Raw genomic sequence first — 12,231 nt, forward strand, 5'->3', positions numbered from 1 at the left:
CAATTAATCTGTGGTGGTGTAAAAATCCTAATCCCAGCTACAGTTGGAATTTTCTGAAGAACACAATGAGCTCAGGAACACCCCTTTCAAAAGAAAACCCCTCAAAATACTCCCAACGTAAACATTCACTCTACCAAGGGTTCCTTCACACACACACACACACACACACAGTACCTTTGTACTTATTTTGTATGTATGTATGTATTTTTAGAGACAAGGTCTCACTTTGTCACCCAGGCTGGAGTGCTGTGGCACAGTCATCATCGCTCACTGCAACCTCGCACTCCTGGGTTCAAGCGATGCTCCTCCCTTGGCCTCCCAGAGCTCTGGGTATACCTTCATACTTATGAAGGGGAACTAAGTCACAGAGAAATAATATGGTGCTTAAGAATAAAGGGAGACAGGAAGTTCCCCTTCCAGGAGGAGTCCAGGAAAATATTCCTCCCTTCACTTTCCTCTCCAAATGAAGGCTCACTGAAACAAGATGCCTGCCTCTGTTCAAACAATTATTGGAACATGCGGCACACATACTAATAGGAAGAGAAGCTGAAAGGGAAAGTTTGGTTCTATAACCACAGGAAAGGACCTTTGCTCTCTCAAACTTCTTGGGAAGTTTACAGAGAATGTGATGGACACATTCATTTTCACAATAGTTAAAGGAAAGTTCTGCCCACTGATGTGAGTGAAATTCATTAATCCGCTTAATAAATATTTATCGAGCTACTTCTGTAGATCAGATATTGTGCAACGTGCTGGGGTCCTTGTCCTCACAGAGTTTTCAGTCTAACTTACATTCTAGTGGAAGATACAGGTGAAACAAGTGATCACAGAGAAGCATAACAAAGGCTTTAGTGGGTGACTATCAATCAGAGCTCAGTGGGAGCACATACAGGAACACCAACCAAAAACTGGGAGAGGAGAGCAATCTGAGGAGGCTTCCTGGAGGAGCTGACAGAATGAGAAGGACTTAGCTATGTGGAGAAGATGGAAGAAACAGCAGAGAATGCAGCATATGCAGAGGCTTAGAGGTGGAAGAAAGAGGGGGTGCCCCAGAGGAAATGAAATAAGTCCATCACATCTGAGATAATTCCTCGAGGCACCTCCTCACCAAAGACCTCCCAGAGCTGTTGGGCACCTTGTCCTGAGCAAAAACCACCTCACCAGCCACACACAAGCTAATGAGGTTCTGCTTCAGGATTTCTTCCTAAGTGTATCTGAAAGGCCTAGTAAGCTGCTGCTCCAGCTGCAGAAGATCAGGGCATTCGCCAATGAGATTTGTGTGGGACTCCTTCCTTAGGGAGAAGGCTGTCTGGGCAGGTCAGGACTGAATACAGTGGTCAGAAGACCTGTGGGGGCCAGGCGCAGTGGCTCACACCTGTAATCCCAGCACTTTGGGAGGCCGAGGCAGGCGGATCACCTGAAGTCACAGGTTTGAGACCAGCCTGGCCAACATGGCAAAACCCCATTTCTACTAAAAATACAAAAATTAGCCAGGCGTGGTGGCACATGCCCGTAATCCGGCTGCTTGGAAGGCTGAGGCAGGAGAGTCACTTGAACACAGGAGGTGGAGGTTGCAGTGAGCCAAGATCACACCACTGCACTCCACCCTGGGTAGCAGAGTGAGAGTCCGTCTCAAAAAAAAAAAAAAAAAAAAAAGACCTATGGGTCTTCTCCCTCTTGACACAGCATCCCACAGCTCCATTACAGAAGAGCAATCTTGACCCTTGGTTAGTGCTCCCCAACGCCCTCTGTCCACTGATGACCTCTGGTAGGATGGGTGAGGGAGGTGCCCCATGCTTGTGCAGGTCCAGGGTGCACCTTAGCCAGCCAAAGGCATTACACAGAAATTACCCACTGCTCTCCCCTGGGGTGACCACCCAGGCCCCAACCTTAAACCACTTCTATCAGAGGCCAGCAAAACTATGGCCCACAAACCTAACCTGGTCTACAGCCTAGTTTTATAAATAACAATTTATTGGAAAAAGCCACACTCATTTATTTACATATCACCTGTGGCTGCTTTTGTGTTCCAACAGCAGAACTGAGTCGTTGCCACAGAACTTGTATAACCTGCCTAAAATATTCACTGTCTAGGCCTTTACAGGAAAAGTTTGCAGACCCCTGAGCTAGATTATCTGAATACTTTAAATCCTTATATATGCCCCCAACAAATCCCTGAAAGCCAGCCCCCAGAAATTCCATTTCACCAAATACCCCGGCCTTATAAGTTGTCAACACTGAGAAACATTGACAAGAAACATGAAGAACCCCCTTCTATGGAGATTTGTAAGAAGAGCTCTCAGTTGGGCATGGAGGAGGGGTCATCCAGCAGAGAAGCAGGAAGTAGACTTTTTTACCTCCTAGCCCTCTGTGTGAGCTGAGACCAGATGATGGAGGGATGACGTGGAAGGTTATGACAAAAGATTATGAAATCATGGCAGCTGTGAGAGAAGCATCAGGTGGAAACAAGAAGGGCTGGGTCATGGGGAGGCCAGGGCTTCTGGAGGAGCAGGAAGAGGGCTCCATGCTCAGCCCTCATGACTCATGAAATAGAGAGGCCCTGTCAAGTGATGTCTTCTGATGGCTGCCTCATCAGCACCCCTAATCCTGCAGGGTTTGCACACTCCTCTTCTGTCCCACAATGACAGCTGAACTCAGTCAGGAGGCCCAGGCTGGCCTGTTGGACAGTACAGAAAGAGAAGCAAGTGAAGTCTGAGAGGGGGGAATTCTCCAGGGGCGGATTGGAGGATTGTAAATCTGCAAGGGCCTCCAGAGGTCATCTTGATCACCCCTTCTCCAGCAAGAGCTGCACACACCCAGCTGGAGGGAGGGAGGATATTTTGGATGGATGGAGTCTGAGGCTGACAACTAGACTGTTAGTAAGTTCTTCCCAGGCCCATCCCTGCTGGGTGGCTCAGAGGATGGACTCTGGAGCCAGAGGGTCTGGGTTTGAATCCCAGCTCTGCCACTTCCTTGCTCTATAACTTGGGTGAAATAATTTAACCTTTCTATTCCTCTGTTTCCATGCTTGTAAAGTGGGAATAAAATGATATCTTGATGTTTGGGGCAAGGACTTTCAAATTCCAGAGTATTCATTGAGCACCTAATGTGTGCCAGACACTGTTAGGCATTTAACGCAGGTTGGGTCATTTGGAAGGACTCAGCCGGAGACAGTGAGACCATTTATATGTGCCAGTGTCTTCATTTTGGGAGCACTTATTCCACTGTCTTCTTCCTAGCACGATTTTCGGGCCTCAAGGGTAACTGTAGGAGGTCCTTCCCTGGTTACTCCTGCCTGTGCCTGCCCCTCCTAACCATGGCTGGACCGTCCCTGTCCCAGGCTAAGCCAGCTGCAGTTGGCTGTGATTAATGGCCTCTATTAACAGCAAGTTGTAAACTGATAAAGTACACAGTGCCCATGAAAATCTCACCTCTGCTAAATTCCACACCAGTGAGTACCCACTCCTTAACCCCCGAAACCTCCTGCCTTGCCTCGTTTGACAGACATAGTGACAGAGAGTACCTTTAACCAGAGGAATTCAAAGTGCCTTGGAAGCAGGAAACAACTCCATGAATTCTTTGGGGGAAAGGCCCAAATCCTAAAACCTGGTTTCACATGGAGTGGAGCCTAGGCGAGATGGAATTAAAGTCCAGGTCAGAGAAGGTAGTTTCAATCAGCCTCAGAGAGATCCCAGAGCCAACAAGCCAACAGCTTCGTGCCCTTGGGTAAGTCACTTTCTCCTATCTGGGCCTCGGTTTCATTATTTGTTAAATGAGAGGTTTGATTCAAAATGATTCCCAGTCTCCTACTCTACTCAGCAGACTTAAGAGTGGTTCTGAATACAGGAATCTTTACAAAAAAAAAAAAAAAAAAATCACACTCCAGGCCTTAGTCCCATTCCTTCTTTCCCTGAGAGAATCTCTCCAAAGCAGCAGCCCTCTTCCACCTGGTCATCCCCTGCCTCTCTACACTTATCCAGCCAAGTAATTAGGTTGGTTTCCTTCAAGTCAATTATCACCATTTAAAAAACAAACAAACAAAAAACAACGAAATTGGCATTCCTTGGTGAGCAAATGTGCAGGCCAGACAGGGATGTGAGATCCACAGTTCAAAGAAACCCTTGCACACTCCTGACGTGTTCTTTCCAAACACTCTTCGGAGTCTCAGTTTTATCCTTAAAAAGCAGAGAGATGCACAGGTTTTAGCTTAACCACTGCGCAGGTGAGAAAACTGAGGTCCAGGGAGCCGCCATGATTTAGGGCGAGCGGCAGGTGGGAGATTAGAACCCGAGAGGCTGCCGCGGCCTCTGCTCCCTCCCTGCTAGGCTCTGTCCCACAATGCACCCGAGAGCAGGAGCTGAAAGCCTCTAACACCCACAGATCCCTCTATGACTGCAATGTGAGGTACGTAATCTCTCTCGTGTGAAGTGTTGATGTGTAAAAACAGCGGATTAGTGTCTCCGTGCTGCTATGTCTTCTGGGATCAGCAGGACCCAGCCTCCTGCCCCGCCCTGGGACGCGGAGCGGTGACCTCCAGGCGCGGTAAATCCCCGCGGCGCCTGAGACCCAGCGGCCAGTGCACCTCCGCGGTGGGTTCCCGCGGGCTTTCCACGACCTTCGCCTCACGCTTTTAGCTCGCCGTCCGGCAGGGGGCCTGGGAAGTCCTCCCAGCCAGGATCCATTTCAAACCCTCCCACCTCCACCCGCCGCACCGCACCCCTCCGCCCCCCGCAATCCTTCCAGGCTCGGCTCCCGCGTGGGGAAGGACGGAGCAAGCGGGCGGCTGGCTGGAGGCCCGAGTCTCGGGGATTGGTTACATTTTTCCCCAGGTTAATTACCACGGGTAGGGAATCTGAGCTGTGCCTGTCTCGGGCACAACAAGCCTTGTCGCCTGGTGAGAGAATCTCAATCTTACTCAGGTAACACCTGCTGGCCCGGGACAGAAATGTTCTCATTCTGGGGGGCGCCACCTCCCACAGAGGACTGCAAACGCCCCAGGCGGCCTGGACCCGGAGTGGAGCCTCCCGGGGTGGAGACTGGACGGGGTGGTGACGGGATTGGACGGCTGGAGTGTGAGGTCACTCGGGGGTGGGGCTAGGGCGGGCCACGCTTGGGCTGCGAGGCCGGGCCTGAAAGGAATCCCTCCTTGGTCGGCGCCACCCTGTTTAACCCTGATGCAATGCACTTGCCCTTTCCGTTTATATTTAACCTTTCCATTTTTTGCACTGACTTAATGAGTCTCGGTGTCTACCACAGGGCTTGACACATAGTAGGCATCCGATATCTGTTTGTGAATGCTCAAGCCCATCAGCGTGTCTGTCTCCTAGGGGAGTCGTGTTCTCAGACTTGTCAGCATTTCAGCACCCAGTTATGACATGTCACGTGGGCTACTACTGGTAAAAATGTGAGCATCCAGATGAGTGCATTTTTCACTTTTAAAGGTAAGTTGAAATAGATTGAAGACTATTTCCATCATAATGCTGCTCACTCTCTTGAGTCTGATGTGCTATTATAAATGGAAGAGAAAAGGGTGGAGGTTGTAGGGGACATGTTATTTGGCTCTTGTTCTAGTAAGAGCGTTTGATTTCATCTCGGGGGATGACATTGGGCTGATAATCAAGGTGTCCTGACCTTCCTGCCAAGCAGCAGGCTTGAGGCCAAGTTAGGTCCAAGGGACTGACTCTGTCAACTGGACTTTGAATGCTGAATAGTGACCTAAGAATAAGGGAAAAATCCATCACAGCCAATGCACCCCCATGGCATGCCAGGGAAGGACGCTCTAATTTCTCTCTTCTTCAAGTCTTGTTCTTCAGTCATTTCATAGATTATATGAATTTCCCACTTCTTTCCAACAAACTCTTTTTTTCCATAAACGGTCAGTTTCTGTTGCTTACGACCAAAGCACCTTAACTGCAGGAGTCACAGCTGAAGATTGGGAATATGTAACACCACCTAGCTTCTCTGGGAAGCAACTCAGTAGATTGTGTTCAGCACTAAAGAATCCTTAGTCTACCTATTATTTTACAGATGAAGAACTAAGGTTCCAAGAAGTTCAGTGACCAAGTCAAGGTCACATAGCCAGATTCACAGGATCTCAGAGTTAAAAGGGAACTCAGAGTCATGAATCAAACTTTTCATCTGATATTTAATCTCCGTCTGAAATAGCTTCAGCAAGTGCCCATCCAAAAAAAATGTGTGAACACCCTCAGTGATAGCAAGAAATTTCTCTGGGCAACTCATTTCTCTTCCACATGACATCCCCTCAGAGAGCCAAAGACTGCTATCACCACCAAGATTTTTCTTTTCCAGGACAATGTTCCATTTCCTACAGCTGTTCCTCATGTGGCAGGGTTTGAGGCCTTCACCATACTGGCCACTGTCCTCTAAATGCATTCTGGTCTGTGTTCCTTGGAGCATGTGTCCCTAACATGGAACAGAGCACCCAGCTGTACGCTACTGGTGCAGAGTGGGTGGATCACCACTATCCTTATTCTAGAGAAAATGAGTTCTTAGATCCTAAGTTCCTCTAATTCAGCCTGAGGTCAAATTAGCTTGTTTGTTCTTGTCAGTCACTTTACACTCGTACTATTCACCAAGCTATCCTGTTACTTTCACCTGTCCCTCTCATATTTGTGTAAGTGGGAAACTTAGATTCAGCCTTCATTTCAACCTTACGGTATCTTTTTGGATCCTGATGTTCCCTGCTCCTGTACCCTCCTCCCCAACCCACCTCTATACCTACACACAGTTTTGCAGTTTCCGCAATTTTCTAAGCATGTGCTCTCTCCTCATCTAAGTTCTTTACACAGATGTGTGCATTCTAAAACCCTCCCTCTAATCGCTTTAGCTCAGGAGTTCAGACCAGTCCGGGCAACGTAGTGAGACCCCATCTCTACAAAAAAAAAAAAATGTAATATAATTAGCTGGGCGTGATGGCACAAGCTTGAAGTCCCAGCTACTTGGGAGACTAAGGTGGGAGGATCACTTGAGCCCAAGAGGTCAAGGCTGCAGTGAGCCATGATAGCACCTCTGTACTCCAGCCTGGGTGACACAGTGAAACCTTGTCTAGAAAATAAATAAGTAAATAAAAATAAAAATAATGCCCCCTGCCCCAGGATTGTTTACCAGGACACTAAAACCCATTTTATTTTATTTTATTTTATTTTATTTTATTTTATTTTATTTTATTTTATTTTATATTTTATTTTATTTTATATTTTATTTTTATTTTATTTTATTTATTTTTTGAGACAGAATCTTACTTTGCTGCCCAGGCTAAAGTGCAGTGGTGCAATATCAACTGACTGCAAACTCTGCCTGCTGGGTTCAAGCGAGTCTCCTGCCTCAGCCTCCCAAGTAGCTGGGATTACAGGCATGCGCCACCACACCCAGCTAATTTTTGTATTTTTAGTAGAAATGGGGTTTCACCATGTTGGCCAGGCTAATCTTGAACTCCTGACCTCAAGTGATCCACCTGTCTCAGCCTCCCAAAGTGCTGAGATTACAGGCATGAGCCACCATGCCTGGCCTAAAAACCTTTTTAAATTAGAAAATCCCTGTAAGAATCTGAAAAAGTTTAAGATCATCTTTATTTCCCTCCCCTAAAATACACCTGTGTATATTCATACAAGATTCATACAAGATTGTGTATGGTGATAACACTGAGTACCCTATCTCTCAGCAATTCTACTCCTAGGCATATACCCCAGAGAGATGAGTGCACATGTCCACCAAAAGACATTTACAATAGTAGTAGCTTTGTTCACAATAGCCAAAGAAAACAATGCAAATGTCCAGCTGCAATAGAATGGATAAGTAAAGTGTGGTATATTCATACAATGGAATACTATTTAGCAATGCAAATGAATGAACTGCTACATAGAACAATATGGATAATTTTCACAAACATAATGATGACCCAGAAAAGCAAGGCACAGATGAAGAGTAGTTACTGTATGATTTAATTACAGGAAGTTCAAAACAGGCAAAAACCAATCTATGTTGAAAAAACTCAGAATACGAGTTACCTTCACAGTGAAGGTAACTAGGGCACAAAGAGCTTTCTGGGGAAACTGGGAATGATTTATATCTATAGTTACACAAGTTTATGCATAGGTAATGAAACCATCCTTGCAAAAATTATATCAGTAAGAAACTTATGGCAGTAGGGGAGATCTGATCTAGCTAAACTTCATCTTGCCTTTGGCCTTCAAGCTGCCCTTAATTATTCCTAGGCTTAGGCAAAACTAACTTTGGGAGACATTTAGTTTATAGTTTAAAGGATAATAGCCCATCCCTCAAACTCAACCACCTTTGCAAAGCTAATGAGAGACCACAAGGCCAGGAGGATAGAGAAGCCTGAATTCAGCTAAGGTGTAGACATAAATGATCGCCAGTCATTATTCTGGAAGTCACAAGATATGCAACTTCCCCAGTGACTCCTGCAGATAACGTCACTGTTGTAGAACCCCAGAACAGCTTTTTCAGGTTTTTTCCATGTCTAACACCATGCTCCACCTGGACTCGCCAACCACTCCTGTGGCCCCATGCAGAAGCAAATCAGCTCAAGAGGACAGCTTTGACTCCCTATAATTTTATCTCCGACCCAACCAATCAGCATTCCCCATGCCCTAGCCCCCTGCCCACCAAACTACCTTTGAAAAACCCCTAACCTCTGAGCCTTCAGAGAGATTGATTTGAGTAATAACTCTGTCTCTCTCATGGCATGGCTGGCCCCGCATCAATTAAACTCTTTGTGTACTGCAGTGCCACGGTCTTCAGGAATTGATTTTGTTTGTGCAGGTGGAAGGAAAAACCCATAGGGCGATTATAGTAACAATTCATTGAACCCTTCAATTAAGATTTGTATACTTTATCCTATACAAATTGTAACTCAATATGAAGGTTTAAAAAATAAAAAATACATCTCTATCAAAAATCTCTCCCAAATACACTTAGAATCGACTTGCATACACATAGCACACTTTGTAAAATAATGATCTTGTTTAGGGCTCTCACTTTACAGTTAGGGAAACTGAAATTCAGGAGGAAAGAGCCGCCCTGCGCAGAGATTTAACAGCAGAGCTGTGGCAGAACCAGGGATCCTGGCTCCTAGACCTGAGTTTTCCAATGTAAAAATTCATGCAGCTGTACACTGGGGATTATATACTTTATGGTAGATCTGTTATACCTCCATTAAAAAAAAAAACAAAATATATGACAGGACTAGGGTTTATTTTCTCCCTTTTGACCACTGGTAGAGGAGTCTAATAAAACTATAAAAAGTCAGGCTGGGCATGGTGGCTCACACCTATAATCCCAGCACTTTGGGAGGCTAACGCAGGCGGGTCACTTGAGGCCAGGAGTTCAAGACCACCCTGGGCAACATGACTAACCCCGTCTCTACTAAAAACACAAAAAGTAGCCGGGCATGGTGTCAGGTGCCTGCAATCTCAGCTACTTGGGAGGCTGAGGCACAAGAATTGCTTGAATCCAGGAGGCAGAAGGTGCAGTGAGCTGAGATCATGCCACTGTATTTCTAGCCTGGGTGACAGAGTGAGACTCTGTCTCAAAAAAAAAAAAAAAGAATCATAGTCTTTTTTTTCCAAGTCCAATACTAGATGGACTTGGAAAAAAATTGTGAAGCTCATACATAGTATCATAGGTAGGTAGTGACTAACTAACTGGGGCCAGTGGTGTGGGTGGTAAAAGGAATATACCAAGACAGTCATAGGAAAGAAAGGCAGATTAGAGAAAGTAGCAAAACTTTTCCATTGCAAAAAAGCAACGGACAAATTAGCAAGAGAGGAGCTGACTGCAAGGAGACAAAGGTTTGCTGGGGATTTTATAGGATGGTGCCTGTGCTGTGTGCTGGAGGGGGCTACATGCAATACTGATAATGCCAAGGTTGCAGTGAACTAACTTGCATTTTTCTGTCAGCTGAGGGTCTGGTGATAAGTCGGTCACAGAAAGACTGTGAGATATTTGAACGGGAGGGCTATATGTCCTGGACCACGAAGAAAGGCAGACTTATAGCTTATCTGCTTTTTCTTTTTGCTTTCCCCTGCTCCTGACAGTCTAACTCCTTTTCCCTAATTAGGACTCCACGCATAAGTGATCAGGGGACGTGAGTGGAGAGCAATTGCTTACGATCAAGGCCTCCGTTTCAGTCTGCCATTCTGGCTAAGCAAGGTCCCACCCTTTAAAATTAAAAGACAATTGGCCAGGCGCGGTGGCTCACACCTATAATCCCAGCACTTTGGGAGGCTGAGGTGGGAGGATTATGAGGTCAGGAGTTCAAGACCAGCCTGGCCAACATGGTGAAACCCAGTCTCTACTAAAAATACAAAAATTAGCTGGGCGTGGTGGCACACGCCTGTAATCCCAGCTACTCAGGAGGCTGAGGCAGGAGGATCCCTTGAACCAGGGAGTCAGAGGTTGTAGTGAGTCGAGATCGTGCCATTGCACTCCAGCCTGGCAACAGAGCAAGACTGTGTCTCAAAAAAAAAAAAAAAAGAAAGAAAGAAAGAAAAAGAAAATTAAAAGACAATTCTCTTTAGCAGAAACCATAGACATAAAACATCATCTGCATTTCTGTTCTCTTTTTTCTGTATTCACCATGAGCATTACACCCTTGGCTCCAGGTAGCAAACCTATACCTTCTTCCATCTAAGTTACTAATATAACTTTATAAAAGAGCCGTTGCTGAATATTCTTAGAATTTTTGGCAGACTTAGCTCACAGCTCATCCTGGACTTTTATCTCTCCTAAATATTACCCTCATGATAATGAGTGTGTATAATATATATATATATATATATATATATATAAAATTTTATCTTAAAAATTGATAAAATGTGATGCATCCTCACGAAAGAAAAATTTTACAGGAAAAGTAAAATAAAAAACAAGTTACCCACTGTTCTTTCCTTATCCATTCCTGTGAAAAACAAGCAAACAATCTGTTTTTTCCCTGCTTAGCATCCAATTGGGCCTGACAGGAGTTAATTATGGTGTTTCACCCTCCCTAGGGAGACTGCCAATCGGAGTTATTCATCAACCTGGCCACAATAATCGGTTGATGGATCAGCTTGTGATGCAAGCAAAGCCAGTTAGAGTCTTCCCTGAGACTGGCCGCATGGATGCTATGATAAAGAGGGTCACTTTTTCTTTGATGTTCATAAGCCACAACAATGCGGGGCTGAGGTCATTGGCAGCATCTTTCCAACGATGTGAAATGATCCTGTCTGAGGATAAAGCAAGTTCACAGAGGAAAGCAGAGCCAAGAAATGGAGACAGTCATAGAGCCCTCAGGATACCATTTCTCTATTGGATCCCACTGTGCCTGAAGCTGGTTCTACACATTAATTTCCTAGTTATGTGTGCTAATGCATTACTATTTATTATTTTTATTAGGTTGAACCATATGAAACCACCATTTTTGTAAGTCAAAAGCAGTCAAATACTGGCAATTTTATATGGCTCAGCTTAATGATCAAAGCAAATTTGAGTTAGATTGCAAGTTAGCATCTTGACTAATTCAGGTAGACTTTTAAAAAATTAACTTTTGGCCAGGCGTGGTGGCTCACACTTGTAATCCCAGCACTTTGGGAGGCCGAGGCGGGCGGATCACGAGGTCAGGAGATCGAGACCACGGTGAAACCCCGTCTCTACTAAAAATACAAAAAAATTAGCCGGGCGTGGTGGTGGGCGCCTGTAGTCCCAGCTACTCGGAGAGGCTGAGGCAGGAGAATGGCGTGAACCTGGGAGGCGGAGCTTGCAGTGAGCCGAGATCGCGCCACTGCACTCCAGCCTGGGTGACAGAGCGAGACTCCGTCTCAAAAAAAAAAAAAAATTAACTTTTGAGACAGTTGTAGATTTGCATGTAGTTATAAGAAATAATACACAAAGATCACTTATAACATCTTATTAAATGATGGTACAGTATTAAAACCAGGTTATTAACATTTCCATAAACAAGATACAAAACATTTCCATCACTACAAGGATCCCTTACTTTGCCTTTTATAGTCATATCCACCTCCACCCCCTCCTTAACACCTGCTAATGTGTTTTCCATTTCTACAGTTTTGCCATTTCAAGAATTTATATAAATGGAATCATACAGTATGTAAACTTTTGGGATTGGTATTTTTACTCAACATAATTCTCCAGAGATTCATCAGAGTTGTTGCATATATCAATAGTTGATTCCTTTTTTGTTTGTTTTTG

General features: G+C 45.2%; 1 long non-coding RNA gene across 1 annotated transcript; it reads left to right on the forward strand.

The window, feature by feature from the left end:
- The first annotated feature begins 4,443 nt into the window (after positions 1-4,443).
- LOC129458420 (uncharacterized) lies at positions 4,444-11,193 on the forward strand. Its single transcript, XR_008649621.2, has 3 exons — positions 4,444-4,542; positions 5,328-5,441; positions 11,031-11,193. It is a non-coding gene; the product is annotated as an uncharacterized lncRNA (long non-coding RNA).
- Positions 11,194-12,231: the final 1,038 nt, after the last annotated feature.

Source organism: Symphalangus syndactylus, chromosome 19 (assembly GCF_028878055.3).
Source record: "Symphalangus syndactylus isolate Jambi chromosome 19, NHGRI_mSymSyn1-v2.1_pri, whole genome shotgun sequence".
NCBI lineage: Eukaryota > Metazoa > Chordata > Mammalia > Primates > Hylobatidae > Symphalangus > Symphalangus syndactylus.